Source organism: Typopeltis vanoorti, chromosome 21, assembly GCF_054136105.1.
Source record: "Typopeltis vanoorti isolate ZY-2024b chromosome 21, IOZ_Tvanoo_1.0, whole genome shotgun sequence".
NCBI lineage: Eukaryota > Metazoa > Arthropoda > Arachnida > Uropygi > Thelyphonidae > Typopeltis > Typopeltis vanoorti.
The window spans coordinates 11,180,880-11,197,589 of NC_143569.1; positions in this window are offsets into that span (position 1 = coordinate 11,180,880).

Below are 16,710 nucleotides of genomic sequence, written 5' to 3' on the forward strand. Positions count from 1 at the left end.
TGTTCGTTATATTACTCATTTACCATTATTTCTATCAGGAGTCGTTTGTCTTCATAGAAATACTATCATTTGATAATGCCAGTATGACAATGCTTAGCTCTGTTCACAAGTCTTACGAAACCACTATAAACAACCATGGAAGAATTGCCATTGTTATATACAACTGAAGTCCTATTCTGGTCGCGAAAGATTATCACACCATATCAGTCGGCTGTTTGGCCGAGTAATGAGCATATCGGCTTCTAACCAATGGACTCGATGCTCGAATCCTACAGCCTGTTGTAAATGTGTTTCAGGTGGTACATCACCCAGTGTGAAAACAACGCTCTGCTTATTGAAGATCTGAAGTAGCTTAAAAAATTACATGTTGTATCTTTATAGTATTAGTGCTACCTATAGCACTAATACTAAGATACTATAGGCAACAACCTTTCGTGGATGGGATTTTTCTTCTTCATCTTCTACTTCAGTTGGTTGAACCTCTAAGGTTCTTTGCTATGTACTAACTTCTTCCATTCCTTTATATCTTGAGCTCTTTCAGCTGCCTTTTAGGATATCATCATCCTCCCAGCGTATTAGCTGTCTATCTATAGGTCGATTTCCATCAGGCTTCATCTTGAATGCTTGTTTAGCCATTCTTTACTTTCTTTCCACATGTCCAATCCATCTTAATCTGCATGCTCTAATATCATCAGTTAGAAGCGAGATCTACAGAGTTTATATAGTTCTTGATTGTGTCTTCTTCTCCTCCATTCACCTGTTGAGTTATCTCTTATAGGTCTACAGACTTTTTTTTTTTTGAGAATTTTATTTTCAAAAATCTGCAACGCTTTTGCATCTTGGTCTGTTAAACTCCAAGTTTATGCTGCATAAAAAACAACAGGTCTAACGATTGTCTTGTTTATTTGTGTTTTAACTCAGCTTGATAGAATTTTGGAAGATAGTGAATGATAAGACTATTGGAGTCATTTCTTCTAGCTTTTGTTTCTGTAATAATTTTATCATCTCGAGTAATTTCCAACATATTTTAAGGAAGACGCACTTTTAAACTTCAGTTTATCAATGGAAAATTGACCATTTTCCCCTTGATTGCGATTTCCTCACACATTTAAACATTCAGTTTTATCTTGGTTGATTTGTAATCCTAATTTTACATTAGCATTTATGAATTTCCTAAATGTTATTCTTTCTTCAGTATTTTCTCCAACTAGGCATGTATCGTCTGCATATCCTAATATTATGTTCAGTTTGTGTTATCTTTTTATGGTTTCTTAATACATTTTTCTAATGCTAAATTAAAACGGATTGGCTAAAGGGCATCATCTCCTCGCTTCAATCGTGTCTTAATATCAAATATTAATACTGTATGTTAATTAGTCAATAGCATGCATCGGCATGGTATTGGCTAATGGATATTAACATAAAAAATTCCATTTATAGAGTACAGTTTATTTCCGTCTTGTTGTTTTTAACTTTCATTAAAATGTTTACAAAAATAAAAATATTAGTTGAAACAGAGGGGTCTTCATCTCATTTTCGAGTTTTCCTCTCTCGAATTTTCTTATAAAAATGTACATGGTAAATGCGCATTATTATGAGAAATTCCAGGAGAATATGACCTCAGTGAGCAATTAAAGACTAATCTTAACAATGTATCTATAGTATTGTGAAATTTCGCTGTAACAGTATGAGATCACACAGTTATTAACGATTTTTTGCACTTTTCAATGCTCAAATGGGAAGCATTCTCTTTAAGAGTTACAAGAGGGATGCAGGCCACGTGTAACTTCTCTACAGGAATCTATTACTCTATTCCATGTAAAGAAATTAATGATAATCTGAAGTGACTTTATCTTCCCCGATACTTCTATTTTCCTTGTCAGACTAACATTCAGTCTTGTAATTTATTAGATCAAGTCGCTTTGCAAATTTGATCATCTCTCTAAGTTAAATACTTCACTGAATATCGCCAATGGATGGACAAAACCAGTACTCTAAGTGTTTTTATAAATAAAAATGAGTGACAAAGGGATGTCATAGTTTTGAAAGATAATACTGGAGAAGGTTTAGTATTATAATAAATGATAAGAACAGGAACAGTGTTGGGGTTAAAGAGAGAGTGTGTATTCTAAACGACTAAATTATCTTTTAAACAGATTGTTTACGATGCAGTCGAGGATTCTATTATATTTTCTTGAGTGTTCGTTGAACCTAGCTCGAAAACATGCGAATAAATATTTCTTCGCCTCCTTTATGGAATTCAAATTCTGGTTCTTCAAACAGAGTGATGATCATCCCATATGATGATTATCCCAATCGCAGATCACAACATACTAACATTTATTCTAAAGGGTAATTTCTTCCCTATTATTTTTTTAGAAAAAAACAGCATTCCCCAACAGAAAAAAAAATCTCAGTTGAAACTACTTCTACAGCAGGAGTAAAAAAAAAATTAAAAGCATTTAAAAACAAAACAATTAACCAAGATAAAACTGTATGGCTAAAATGCATGACGGAGAAATAGGACTTATCATAAATAAATACAAACTATTAAACTTTTAAAGCAATTTTGGAAGAAAGACACAACATATACACCCTGATGAAAATTCCTGGATTCGAATCCCATCTATGATTTGAATCGAGGGATCCTTATAAAGTTTGTACGAAGATTACAAGGTTTACTTAGTAGAACACACAGACATTTAACAGGCATAATACATTCACCTCACAGCCTTGGTGGCCTAAGTCGTAATTCCTTCTATTTCCATTAATGTAATGTGTAATGCAGAAAATTGCATGTGGGTGTCTAATGTAGAAGATTCCTGTATGAAGGGAAATAATAATTATCTGGAAGAAGAAGAAAAATGTTAATTCTCGCAAACGCTACCCTCGTGAAAATTAAGAAAGTAACAAAATTCGTTCTGATAACGGATAAACTCACAAAAGTCGCATGAATAAGAATTCAAAAATAGTTTTCAGCAATTTCTAAAGTCTTAAAACTGTTTTTAACATTTTAACATTGAAGCATTCCTAAACAGTGTACATCGGTAGAAGTACTCATCGCAACGAAATCCTCCGTTTAAGGAGATTCAAAAGGAGATTAAGGAAATTTCTCATTCAATATGAATGAGAAATCCGAAAGCTATATGCTTCCTGGTGTTATTTACTTATCAGCTTGGGGAGAAATTTTGACAACGCGTCATTCGACAGAGATTATGTTCAATAGCTGTCGATGATGTAGAAGACTCGAAGAGGGCATCAACAGATGTCCTCTTCGAGTCAGACGGTTCCTGGAAAACCGTTGTTAAGTCTAATTTTCCAAGGATACATTGCCATACATTAAGGTTAAATTCCTGGAAACTATATAACAACATCGTGAAATTGGCAATGCGTATTATATCGTATTAAACTGAAATGATAAAGAAACACATCTATTTAATTATGCAAAAGTCGAAATGTTACAGAATTTTTTGTCTAGAGCTTCTTCAAATAAAAATCTACATGTATTTTTTCTTTTCTCAATAAATTTCCTTGCAGCTTGACAAGAGGTTCCTGGGAATGAACTTCCGCTTCCAAATTTTTTTTAGACCAAAGTCAAGTGTTCAAAAAAGTATCTGTAGATTTTGTAATGTACAGATAGGCGTAAGATTACGTTCCTCATTTCCTTCTTCTTCGAATAATTCCTGCTCTCCCATTTCGATAATTTCTTCAATGTTAGGATTCTCTTTCCACACGAATTCAGCAGTTCAGTTAAAACTTCAATAGGGACTTTTACAGCCAGCCAGTTCACTATTCAACCACAGGAGTTGTTGCATTTTCCAAAGACGATTCAAAACCTTCAAAATCTTTATTTACTGTGGACAAAGTTTTTTTCTGTTTTCTTTTCAAATTTCCATTATTTAAGTTGGTGCTTATCGTAGAATGAGATGACTGAAAATTGAGGGTAATATCCATCGTTTTCATTCGATATTCATGAAAACATGAAATTTCATGTTTGTGTTCTAATGTTATTGCTTTCCACATCTTTAAGGATTTTTCAGGACATGTTGAATAGCTTTACATGAAACTTACAATAAATAAAGAACGAGGTAATTTGTAACAGTTACTTAAATTACAAGCTATAGAATAATTCCCCTATGCACCTGAACTGTTTTAACGCAAATATGTATACAATAGTTTGTATTATACAATACAGAATCCTGCATACATATTTAATCATATCGTATTAATACAAAAATGTGCATAATATAAAAATATTCATAAAATATAAATAAATGCAAATATATAAATATAAATATAAAATGTTCCATGTTTGGTCTCTAGACCAGGGTTTCTGCACTATGTAAAAATAAATTTAAAAAATACAAAAAAAAAAAAAAACATATAAAATCGATAAAAATGGGGAAAACATCTTTAGCCCACCCACAGTACAAATGTACTATAGGTTTATTAATAACCTTTCGTTGGTGGGAACAACATAAAAAATGTATATAATGATATTTATAAAATAAAGTATCAAATATTTAGTATTTACAAAATAAAGCTTGTTGATTCAGTTATTCGAAATGATTCATACGTTGAAATGTTTTACTCTCGGCTGCATGTCATACAATAATAATAGAAAATAGAACATAGAAAATAGAATAGTCGTAAAGACGGCAGAGGTATGGAGGTTCTACTGCAAGTGCAGCTTGAATATCGACAAAGAGTTTACATTTATTATTATTATTATTATTATTATTATTATTAGACTATACAGTCATGTTAAAACATTACTACAGCCCAACCTATAGAGTAACCAGAACAACATAATCACATAACAAGACCGCAGTCAACAAACTACATAACATATAAGTACAACAATCACTACGGCAAAGCCACCCGAAACTTCTACGTACCTGACATGATTAACAAACTGCCGTTTGACGACAGAAACCCAGGAACATACAGAGCTGAAACAGGCGCTATATAAATATTATAGCAAGAATGAAAATTAGAGCAATTCCTGTTTCACTCTCTCTCTCTCCTCCCCCCCCCACACACATGCACAAACCTATGACAAACCTCCCTCTCAAAAAACCATCACTACAAGAACACAAAAAAACAAACACACCATGTCTAAATCCAACCCTACTTGCAAAAAAAAAAAAGTTAAACTGTAATAGCAGTTGAAGTAGTCTTCCAAGCACGTACCAACAAAGAGTAAAATCAACACCTGGCTTGCGACCAGTATAGAAACATAACCATGAAACCACCGCCATCTATCATCTATTATCTTCCTCAGATAAGCTCTGCTAAGCTTCGAGGAAGAAATCAGAAATGCCTCCCAAAGAAAGAATATAATACATTATACAGGGGAAAAAATTATTATTATTATTATTTAAAAATATTATTAACTTGCAAGTATCTGTTATTCACAATTGTAATGTATTAGATTATTACATAGATTATTCACAATTGTAATGTATTAGATTATTACATAGATACAATATTACTGTATCTATGTATGTAATTTATCTGAGATATAATAAAACGTTTAAACGTGAAAAAAAATATTATTATTATTATTATTATTATTATATGGGCACCTTCGTGGAGTCCGAAGACTCATCGCGAGAGACACAGTCTATCCGCCCAATCAATCATATTTTTGAATCCGTTAACAGACAACGCACTCACAACTGACACTGGCAATCCATTCCACTGATTCACAACTCTCCAAGCAAAAATTCTAGTCCTCACACCCCTACTAACCACACCTTTATTCAACTTCCAGGGATGACCCCTTGTTCTGGTGCCTGCATCTATCCTATAAAACTCTTTAAGCAACTTAAATGTTTCTATCATGTCCCCCTCTTTTTCTTCTATTAACCAACTTCTGCAATCCACACATCTTCAGTTTATCCTCATAGGGAACATTCCACAGACCACTGGTCTTGGTTACTCGCCTCTGAATCCCTTCCACTGCTTCCTCATCTCTAGGAAACCCAGGGGACTAGAGCACACGTAATCCAGATGTGCGTGTACCAAGGCCTTATGAAGAGGAATAAAAACTTATCTCGTTAATGTGTTCTTTAATGCTGCCCAAGTAATCTTATCATGGGCTATCTTAGCAACCTTTAACTCTGTCTACCATCATCCCTAAATCTCTAGCTCAGTGGTTCTCAAACTTTTTGAAGTCGGGGCACATTTAAAATCCTACAAATAATTGTAGGCGCACTATATACAAATTTCTGAGAAATATGTTATAATAATTAAGTCAAATATTACAGAAAAAAAATAATGCGATAAAAAAAAAATATAATGAAACATACCTTAAGTTTATTCATTATTGCGTTTATGAGAAACATGAGCCTGATGTGTCCTAGCGATTGCTTCCATGTTTGGGCATATATTTGAAAGGCAAACTCTCATTTCCTCGTCAATACATTAAAGAGTTCCTCTCTTTTTACACTTAATTGTGGTGAGGGTAGAAAATCCTAATTCGCATAAATACGATGTTGAAAATTGTAGTAAAATGTTCAAAGCTTTTTTAGATGTTGACACATGTTCTTCTTTTATAGAAATCCAAAAGACTTCAAGAGACAATTCCTTATGTTTAATCATCAATCCACGATCAGTGGATATAGCTGCCAGTTCTTCTTCTTCTGTTAATGTTAAACCAAAATCACTTGAAGTTTCCATAAATAGGTTTCTAATCCAATCGTATTGTTCAGTGTTAAGTGATGGAAAATAAGAACTCAATTTTTCTTCTAAATTTGTTAAAGTTTAGAAGAAAAATTGAGTTAATTTCCAAATCTTCAAGTTCTTTTCCAAATCTGTAGTTTTCTCTGAAACGCTTTCATTTTGTCAGTGGATGTGAGAATATTTTCTTCTTTCCCTTGCATGCTAGTATTCAAAATTCTGAGCTGCTGAAATATATCGGCCAAATACTGTAACCTGGCAATCCAAAATTCGCACCGAAGGAGGTTACAAAAATGTAATTGTTTCATCTCTTCAAAAAACGCAAGAAGTTCTTGTCGTAGCTCGTGTACATGGGTAAGCACTTTGCCCCTTGACAGCCACCTCACCTCAATGTGTCAAAGCAGCCGTCTGTGTTGTGAATCCATATCGATACAAAGCTTTTCGAATAAACGCGATTTGACAGATCTTCTTTTAATAAAGTTTACCATCTGAACAACTTGATCTAAAACTTCTCTTAATTTTTCTCCCAATGTTTTTGCCATCAAGAAAGCAGTGAGTTACGATAACATTCTCATTTTGTTTTTTTACAATAGATGTAAGGCCCTTAACACAGCCTACCATGGAAGTGGCTCCATCTGTACAAATGCCTACACACGACTTCCATGTTAACTGCCATTTATCAAGATAGCTATTCAAAATGTTAAAAACGTCCTCATCTTTTGTAGACACACCTAATTCTTTGCAAAAAAGAAACTGATTTACTATTTGATCTTCATTAATAAAACGGACGAATGCTAAGAGTTGCGCCTTGTTAGTAATGTCTGTTGACTCATCAACTTGCAATGCAAAATTTGAATACTGAAGTTTATTACTGCATACATTTTTCTCGATATCAGAGGACATTTCTATAATACGTCTGTGAACTGTATCGTTGGACAGAGGAATCTTGCTTATTTTCATTGCTGCTTCATTTCCTAGCATTGTCATGACCATTTTTTTGCATGCAGGCAAAATAAGTGACTCACCTAAAGTATGATCTTTCATATTTTTTGCTATCAGTTCTGAGACTTGATAAGAAGCGATTTGAGCTTTATCAGAAACGGTCATTATACTTTTAAAAGAATTTGCCGCTTTTGTTTGCTGTTCAGACAATCTCTTGAAAAAACTTACAGATTTATCTTGTAAATTAGAGTGTATAGCTTTAAAATGTTTGCTCAATTTACTAGGAAGCAATGATTCATTTACCATTTTACATCCACATACTAAACATAGCGGCAAAGGATGATCTTCACTTCCGGTCCAAGTGAAACAAAGCTTAAATAACTTTCATTATATTTGCGAATAGGCCGCGATTTTGCTTTCTTACTTGCACTTAACTTTTGCTCACTTCCAGAATCTGATTCTTCAATAGTACGCTTCTTTTTGAGAAATCTACCCATTTTATTTGGGTGTATTTATCTGAAAATAAGCAATATGCACATAACATCCACTTTCAACACTTTTAAAATAAGTAATATACACAACAAGAATAAACCATATTCTTGTTCTCTTTGCAAGAAAAACCGCTGTTAATTAACATAATAATGATGTGTTGACAAAAAGAGCGGTATATCCGTAATGAAAAGGTATAATAGAATAACTATATTTATTTTTATATCTGGACACGTATTTCTCTGGAATACCACAGGGTGCACCCGGAAATCTTCTGAGGCGCATCCTTTGAGAACCACTGCTCTAGCTTAATCTATTTCTTGGAGTACAGTGCCATTAATGTGATAAACGGTTTGTAATTTCTTTATCCCAAAATGCACAACTTTACATTTCTCTACATTAAACTGACACCCATTAACTTTTGCCCATACTGACAGCATATTTAAACCTTCCTGAAAGCTCTCCACATCGCCTTGATTAACTATTACTCTACCTAATTTCGCATCATCAGAAAACAACTGAATATTTCCTTTCAGGTTATTTCCTCTATAATTTATGTGCAAATTAAGCAGCAACAGTCCCGGCACTAAACCTTGCGAATCATCGCTAGTCACCGGTTTTCGGCTCGATTCTGCCCCCTCTATATCTTTTTGATATCTGTCCAGCAGTCACCCTCTTATCCACTTAGTCAGTGTCATATCCATCCCCAATTGTACTAATTTGCGTAGCATAGTTCCAGTGATATTCTGTCAAATGCCTTTGCAAAATCTACCAAAATCATCGTGTAGCCATTTCTTTCACCCAACTCGGCTGTTTCTCTATTATAAAAAGTTGGTATATTACTAAGGCATGACTGACCCTTCACAAAGCCCATGTTGGCCCTCGCACAGTATCAGTATCATATTTTATCTACCCATTCTTGAATTCTCATTTTTACCAAGAGCCTAGTCAAAGGTATTGCCAGTTCAGTTGCATATTTCGCATAACCCTAGCTGATATCCCATCTAATCCCACAGCTGTATTTACATTAAGGATATTCTATTTAGGATATCTTAGGATATTTTGCAATATACTAAGAACCTCCAATTCATCCACTCTGTTCCCACATCAATGTTTGTCACTAGGATGATACCTTTGCAAAGTGATCACTCAGTACTCAACTGTTTAATAAGCTTTTGTCTCCTGTTACCATCATCACTCATTAAGGTTAATCTTCCATGGTCATTCTTCCTCTTACTTGCAGCATAACGAAAGAACTCTTTGCGATTTCCTTTGGCCTTTTACATTAAGGTAGACAATGTGGAAAAATTTACGAGAATCCTAAAAATTGGCTGTTAAGAATTTTACAGGATTCGACTTTAAAATAATCAACAAAAGAAAAAGAATTCATATGTATCTTTAAACATGACAAACTATATGACATGTAAAAAAATCGAAAAAAAAATACACACCTCGGAAGAACGTCATTACCATTAACATAATTTTTATGTAAAATCAAAGTTTCTTTTTGCTTACAGGACTGTTTTTTACATCGGTTCCTGTTGTCAGATCCTGTATTATATAGAACTAAAAATATTTTTTTCTCAAGAGTAATATAACCTGATGCTGACATAATAAACTGCATGTTTAACAAAATGATAATTTTTCCGCAATATTTTAATATCCCATTCCGTTTATCTAGGAAAAACTATGAAATCTCGACTAGAACGTGGTTTTTTTTTTAGTTTTTTTTTTTAAATGAGAGTACTTGATTGCAATAAATTTTCCATATTTCATCTAAGTAAATTTCAGATTTCAACTTTTTGGAAATTTAGATCTGGGGAGTTTAACCTTGATTGAAATTTTCATTGACAAAAGTGAATCTCTTGCGAGAAGGTACTCTTTCAGCGCAGTAATTCATGTCGATGGTAGGTGTTATGAGTATTATATTTTTTAGTTTGGCAAAAAACTGATAAAAGTGTTCACTAATATTTCGTTTAACTTAAATTGCATTTAAACTTATTTTTAAAGAAATGTTAAAATGACTTAAAGGAAGATCGCAATGCACTTTTTTTTTTTACTGGGCTTGCATAAACCGTCAACATTATTAAAAAATTGAATGAAGTGAATCCTGTAGTAATCTCACAGGACAAAGGAACATTTGAAGAAAGACTGACCGAAAAACGATAGCAACCTAATCCACATCGTTGAAGGGAATGATTATCGCTTCTATCTATATAAGCTATTTCAAACCTCTCAGATGGGTTCTGTAATAGGGTTCTAATTTTGTCTGGTTTTAAAACACGTTATTAGAAGTTGATGGGTTGCATGATGCTGGCTTTTCATATGTCAAACACTTTGTATCCAATATACGGAGAGCCAAAAAGCCTATGCATTACTTTTTTGCAAGTGACGCTGCCCAGTTGTACTTTTTAGACCTGTAACCTCGATAAACGCCGATTAACTGTAATTATCTCTCCTCGAATCCCTGCTTTGTGGGATGAAAAACTCGGCTACTCCCATATGAGAACGGTAACTTACCTTCAGCTGAAAAGCCCTTATAAACTTCCTTGAGTCCTAGACAGGATTCGAACCCCCAGGTCTTTCTAGCCGAAGGCAAACGCCTTGACGACCTCACAACTGCATTATGGAGGAGTAACAGCAGAGAGAGAGAGAGAGAGAGAGAGACCTAGATGACGTTCTAGATATGAAACGAGAACTTCCTGTACTCACTCTTATCACACAAGCATCAAGAAAGTGAGGGAGGAAGAACGTCCCACTTTGGAAGTAATAAAATCACGTCAGTATAATTATTCATGCTGCCAAAAAGCATAATTATATACCTTGGGGTGGGCGGGAAGATAGGTGACATAAAATAAAATTCCCAACAGTGTTTTAAGTCGTTAACGCTATGTCTGGATTTTAATTATCAGTAATTATTACGGAACAAGAATTAATTAATTTAATGAAAAAAACTTTTGGAAAAGACTAGTGTTGATATGACAAAGCAAAAAAGCACTCTGAAACAAGGTGGTTTGAACTTTGAATGCATAGGTACCTATACAGTATATTTAAATATTAATATAAAATGTCTCTTTTTCTGTACTTTCGCATAAAGGTATCGTCCGTCCATTTATCATTGTGTTAGGCTGTAAGCTTTCCCTCTTTTTTTTCCCCCATACCAAGAAGAGAGAGAAAAAAAATGTTAAATCACCACTGATTCTCTGTGTCTGCCTCGATCTTAAAAGAGCTCTTCGAAGAATGGCATGCCGTGAAGTCACACTAGAAACGTTCATAAGTAACGGAAATAGATCACACAATCCCCCAAGAGTCACCTCATCTTGACGTACGAAACCGTTGCCGTAACATGGTTGCCTCCCAGACTGTCGTGATGTCTAGACTAGAGCAGTGATATTTTAAGAGCAAAAACGATGCACTTAGCTTCATATAATACTTGCTTAACCTTTAAAAATTACAACATTCGTACGCAAATAAAAAAAAAAATGAACGGAAACGCATTAAAATTAAAAGCGACAGTGAATATTCTGATGAAGCAACCTTTTAGCGAAGTGATGAATATGCATCTCGTTTTATCATGCGCACGTGCCAACGAATCTTCGGAATGTCCTATTGTCGCCCGATGAGCAATGGTAGCGGGGGTTTCTTGACACTTTATGTTCATGGCACAATGTTCACGGAGAAATATTAAGAAATGCAACCTTTAAAAATGAAGGAATGTGGGTACAGCAAAACAGTACTCATAAGCCGATATTTCTAAGGACCAAATATAGATTTAGGCAAATATGTAAGGGCTATATTCCATCGTTGTCCTCATTCGATTAATGTTTCTGTTCATGTCCTTTTTTGCCTTTTAATATTAGTAATTTAACATTTCGGAAATAAAGATTTTCTTTCTATGAAATAAAAAAATAGAAGATTTTCAGTACACCTAATTTAATGATACTTTTATATCCATAAGAATATGTCACTTTCATCTACAGTTATGAAGGATTAATTTCATAGTTTTTTCGCCAAAAAAATAATAATAAATAAGAATAAAATAATAATAATAATAAATAAATAAATAAATTTCTAAAAATTCTCGGTACAATACAAGTTTCTCACAAGGAAAAAAATGGGAAAAATAATTTTTCGTAGTGTTTTATTCGTTTTTTATATTTATAACTGTCTTGTTAACTCTTTGATATCCAAATGAATATCATATATGGATAATTATTTATGTTCCAATTGATCAATATTCAAATTTAAATTTATCAGATCGGCTCAATAGCATGCGCAAGCGCTCTTTATCGCTTTATGTTAATTTTATCTATTTTTGACAGTATGTGTGTTAGTTGAGGCTAAAATGTATTACGAATGTTACTCAATTAAAGGTTAAAGGTTCTCATATCAGTCAAAAATGTATATATTTATACTGCATATAAAAGCAATAAATGATTGTGAAAGTAAAATTTTATTTATATTTTTCAAATTTGAGTATACCTAAATAAAATATATAAATTCCTACATAAAAGTAAAATAACACCAAATAAAATCCAATTATATTTTTGCATGAAGAAAAAGAAGAAGGCTATGAAAAAGGCGAACTGAAGAGGAGGGCGTTGGTAGCCAATGAATCTATACGTAGATTATGCAGAAGGAATAATGTACGATTTGTAGATCTGTGGTCTGTGTTTGACTGAAGGAAGGATTTGTGCAATGCTGATGGACTGCATCTAAATGATTTTGGTGTTAGGTGTCTGGGAGAGCTTTGTTCACCAAGCATGCTGAAGCGCGCAAATTCAGGAAAACTTAAACAATTACGGTGAAGCATCTGAGTTTGTGTGAAAGCACCCATGAGGCGAGTGAGTGTGAGAATGACCAAGTGAGAAATCTAGTCTCTCAAACAAAAATGTTAAGGTAGTCAATTTAGGAAGTAAAGGTGATGCTAATGGGACGCTGCAGTTTCTAAATATTAATGCTAAAATTATCAGTAACAAGAGGGAGGAGTTTTTGGCATTGGTCAGTGCAACCTCGCCAAAAGTTATAAGTATCAGTGAGACTTGGCTAACAGCAGATGATGTTACAGGGATGGAATGCGAATGGTTTCGTATTTTTAGGGAAGATAGGATGGGGAGAGGAGTACTACTGATGATAGCAGATGAATTGCAACCAAAAGGAAGTGGAGACAGGCGGGAGGGTGGCTGTTCATTTGAAACAATCTGGCGTGAGATTAAGGCTAGTAAGACAAAATATACAGTTGTTGTTGCTATAGGCCAGGGAAGTCCACAGATGATCTGCATCCCCAAATTAGTACAATGAATACAGGTCGAGTGATTTATTATGGGGGACTTCAACTATACAGGTATACATGGAAAGAAGAAAGATCACATGGCAGGAAGGAAATGTAATTTATATACCTGCTAAAAGAGATAATTACTTAAGACAGCATGTGAAGATGGGGACTAGGGGTAGGGGAGTACTGGACCTGGTCATAGGATCAGAAGAGCTATCCATAACCAAGGTGACCACATTGTCTCCAATTGGTGAAAGTGACCATGCGGTTTTGACTTGGAAGATTGAAAAACATGAATAATATTCTATCAAGAAGGGCTGGATGTGGAACTACAAGGCACGTGATTATGACAAACTATGGAGGACACTTAAATCTGTGCCACGGCATAAAACACTGCAGGATAAGGATGTTATTAGTGCATGGGATATAGTTAAGGGTCATCTAGAGGAAGCAGTATTAAATTGTATACCTAGGGTAAGGAGGGTTAATCAAGTAGCAGTTAGATGGATGAGAAATAGCATTCATTTGTACATAAGTGATATAGGAAATAACCTGAAAGGAAATATTCAGTTGTTTGCTGATGATGCGAAATTAGGTAGAGCAATAGGTATTTAATCAAGGCGATGTAGAGAGCTTTCAAGACGATTTAAATAGCCTGTCAGTATAAGCAAAATATAATGGATGTCAGTTTAATATCGAGAAATTTAAAGTTATGCATTTTGAGATAAATGGATTACAAGCCGTGTATCACATTGATGGCGCTGTACTCCAGGAAATAGATAAAGTTAGAGATTTAGTGGTGGTGGTAGACAGAGAGTTAAAATATACAGGACATATTGCTAAGGTGGCCTATAAGATTACTTGGCTATTGAAGAACACATTAACAAGTAGAGATAAGAAAGTTGGTATTCCTCTTTATAAGGCCTTGATACACACACACACACATCTAGATTACAGTGCTCAAGTCTGGTCCCTGGGTTTCTTGGGGGATGAGGGAGCGGTGGAGAGAATTTAGAGGCGAGTGACCAAGATGGTGAGTGACCTGTGGAATGTTCCCTATGAGAATAGATTGAAGGTGTGTGAATTGCAGAAGTTGGCTGAGAGGAGAAAAAGAGGTGATATGACAGAAACGCTTAAGTTGCTTAAAGAGTATTATAGGTTGCTAAGGATAGACGCAAGGTAAATGCTTCAGCACTTGACTAGAGTGAGGGACCCATCCCTGTTCTGGTCCCTCAGTTGAATAAAATTGAATAAAGGTGTGGTTAGTAGAGGTGTGATGACTAGATTTTTTTCGCTTCGAGAGTTGTGAATGAGTGGAATAGGTTTGCCAGAATGAGTGTGGGTGCTTTGTCTGTTAATGGGTTCAAAGAGAGGTTGATAGATTGTGTGGATGTGGATAGATTAGGTCTCGGGCGATGAGTCTTCGAACTCCATGGGGTGCCCGTATAATAATAATAATAATAATAATAATAATAATAATAATAATAATAATAATAATTTTTTTTTTAATTTTGAGAAAGAGTGATTATTCATACAAATTTCTGCATCTGCTTATAAGGATTACTTGTAGATGAGTGAGGCAAGTTAATCCCACCTACTTCGAAGCTTGGGTTAGCTTTTATGAAGAGAGTGGGATTTAGCCTTCACTATTTGTGTTGCTGCTACTGTTTATGTATGGGATGTAGGCAATGGATGCTAGTGATTCATAATGTGTATATTAGTGTTAATGGTTTCTTAACTTTGTTGGTATATTTTCCAGAGTTCGTTTTTTAATGTTCTGTAGTTATCTACGTGTTTTAACTTTCTTGGTAGGTTGTTGAGTTGCGTGGGTATCTGATGTGATCTCACAAAAGAACCGTATGAGTTGTTGAAGGGTGTGGGGATATAGAGAGTTGTTGTAGGTCGTGTTATACGATATGTGTCTCTGTTGTTTCGGTAGGTGATGTTGAAATAATTCCTTGTTAATGTCATGTAGTGTTTCAGGTTTTTAATGCGCAGAATTTTGTGTATCGCCATGTGCTTGTCAGATATTGGTTGTTGCATGTAAGGTGTCCAGATCACTGTTGACACGATTTTCCTGTGTAGTGTTTCTAATTTTGTTAGGTGGCTGTTTGATGTATTTGCATAGACTGTTATTCCGTATCTGAGTAGGGATTCGCAGATACCGTGATATAGGAGTTTTTTTTTTTATGTTGGGTGGAATAATATCTTTAACTTGGAAGAGTTTTGCTGCGATGATCCGGAGTTTAGTGTGTAGGTATTCTATATGTTTTGTCCATTTAAGGTGGAATCTATATAGAGACCGAGGTATTTTGCGTGTGTTACAGGTTTGATTTCGGAACATTGGCAGGTATTTTTGCTGTTGATGCAGCAGTATGTGTGACAATGTATCGATAGTGATGTAGGGCGTATGATTCTTGGGTTGTGTATTATCAACATCTGTGTTTTGGTGCCGTTGATTAGAATTGTGTTTTGGTGGAAGTATGTTGTGATTTCGTTTAGGTCTTGTTGTGCTTTGCAAAGAGCTGTGTTAATGTCTGTGTGGATTGCTAGTAGTGCAGTGTCATCTGCGTATTGAAATATTTGACTTCTTATGGATATGTTATGAACATCGTTAATGTATATGTTGAATAGAGTGGGTGATAATATGGCACCTTGAGGTACACCGTGTTTTACTTGTATACTCCGACTGTGACATGTACCTATTTTTGTTACTTGTATTCTGTTTGAGAGGTAGTTCTTGAACCATGTATGCAGTGTTCTTCTTATACCTATTGAGTATAGTTTGGTGAGTAGTATGTCATGTTCAAGTGTGTCAAATGCTTTGGTTAGGTCCAGCAGTATGAGGACGGCGTACTTGTTTTTGTCGAGAGCTTTGTTTATTGTGTCGGCGATGTCTTCTAATAAAGTAATGGTGCTTTTTGTTTTCTGAAATCCGTATTGGATTTGTGAGATGATGTTGTACTTCTGTAAATAGTTCTGTAGTCTGGTGTGTGTTATTTTTTCTAGAATTTTTGAGATGACTGGTAGTGTAGCTATTGGTCTGTAGTTCTGAGTATCGTTTCTTTTGCCGTGTTTGTATATTGGCGTAATTACTGCAGTTTTTAGTTGTTGTGGAATAATGCCTGTGTCGAATATTATGTTCACGAGTTTCAAAAGTATTGGATTTATTTGTTCAAAATGTGTTATAAGGTCTGTGAGTCTTATTTTGTCTATTCCTGGAGTGGTCTTTGGTTTTAGTTGTAGGATTGCTTCTTTCGGTTCTTGTTTTGTTATGGGTGATAAATACATCGTTTGTTGTTGACTTTGTGTCGATAGTT